Source organism: Oreochromis niloticus, unplaced genomic scaffold (assembly GCF_001858045.2).
Source record: "Oreochromis niloticus isolate F11D_XX unplaced genomic scaffold, O_niloticus_UMD_NMBU tig00007055_pilon, whole genome shotgun sequence".
Lineage (NCBI taxonomy): Eukaryota > Metazoa > Chordata > Actinopteri > Cichliformes > Cichlidae > Oreochromis > Oreochromis niloticus.
In genome coordinates this window covers 11,146-12,723 of record NW_020328333.1, presented here as the reverse complement: position 1 = coordinate 12,723, position 1,578 = coordinate 11,146, and the positions used below count along the sequence as shown (strand labels likewise).

The following is a 1,578-nucleotide window of genomic DNA, read 5'->3' as shown; positions in this document are numbered from 1 at the left end:
TTGGGATTTAATTATCCCTGCAAATGTGTGTTTTTGGGTGAAAACTTGTTCTGAACAGTAAGGCATGTGTATCTGTAGGTTTGAAAAAGACTTTAACATCTAATTTGTGGTCATTTGGGAAATTTGGGCCCTTAAATGTAGTTGTGTCTAAAAATCAATTGAGGATTTATTAATGGTGGATTTCAGTTTGATGGAAGCATTATGGTCATTAAATTGTCATTATTAACATTAATATGAATTATCAGTGTAAATATGCTTTTGCGAATGTCTCCTGTTGTCAGATATCCTGTTTGGATCGTCCACTTTGACTCTTCACAACGTATGTTATATTCTGTTAAATATTTAACCTGTGAGTAAAGGAAACTGATACTCACACTGAGTAAAGCGCCAACAACAGTGATGTTGTTGCACCAGAGTCATGTCTAAAGTTCTGTTCAGTGTTTTGGTTATTGGGAGCAGAGTGTTTCCCCTACTTAAAGCAACGTGATCAGCAAGTACAGAATCAAACAGGTTTTTAATCACTGTACTAAAGGCACAGATGGGGATTGAACCCATGAGCTTTGGCAGACGAGACCAATGCCTTGCCACTTGGCCACTATGCCACACAGGCTGAGCTTTGTCCATACCGTAACATCATATTCCTCTTGAATTGTTCAATTAAATGAATTGATGAACATGTTTGTCATCTTAGTTGGTTTGAGTGCTCAAAGTAGAGAATCACTGCATAAGAATCAGTCCATTCAAAAGCAACATTCTCCAATATTCCAAAAACCCAGAGAAAGATTGCCAAATGCGAACATCATTCCAAGGAAAGCATGAAAAAATGTTGCAAGCTTGTAAAGTGTTGCCACATTTATAGTGCATCTGGTCAACACCGGCATTATTCTGTTAGAATTACTATCACCCAGTTTCAGCCAAGCTTTAGCAGTGACATTTCACTCCACAATGCTCCACAAACCATCATGGTGGTGTTAAATCATAAACAGTATATAACGCTCTATTACTCAATAAGCAATGGTGTTTTGTAAAACTTGAGTGGACTGTTATTTTATGCTTGTGTATAATTTCTGACATTATGCAGATGTACTCTTTATAAGGCTGTGGAAACCTGCAGTCAGGTGAAACTGAAGAAGTCACTTTGATGAGTGAAAAAGATGCCCAGAACAGACTTTCGGGAGAACATTGCTCCTGGACGGACTGTTGTTTCTTACAGCTAGTGTCTAGTACAGAAAGGGACTTTTTGTTTCCCTTGTCAGCTTGTATTAAAGGTATAGATGGGTATTGAATCCAAGATCTTCAGTTTACAACACTAACACCTTGCCACTTGGCCACCAGGCCACACTGTAGAACCCCAGCACCGCCATCAGGCCAAACTTTTATTGTAGAATAAATGTATCTTGGAAAGTTTGCATTCAAATCTTTTCAAGATTACTGACACCCTATTGGTTTTTGGTGATGACAGATTTAGTGAATCTTCAAAATCTTTCATCCAATTGTTTTCTAATTTTGGGTGCACGTCTGTGCCCTTTAGAATGAGTCATGTTGATTTTTGTGACCCTAGACATCCCTTTCACTCAC

General features: G+C 38.2%; 1 non-coding gene across 1 annotated transcript; it reads right to left on the bottom strand.

The window, feature by feature from the left end:
• Positions 1–530: 530 nt before the first annotated feature.
• trnat-cgu (transfer RNA threonine (anticodon CGU)) lies at positions 531–602 on the bottom strand. Its single transcript has one exon. It is a non-coding gene; the product is annotated as a tRNA-Thr (tRNA).
• Between the last annotated feature and the right edge of the window lie 976 nt (positions 603–1,578).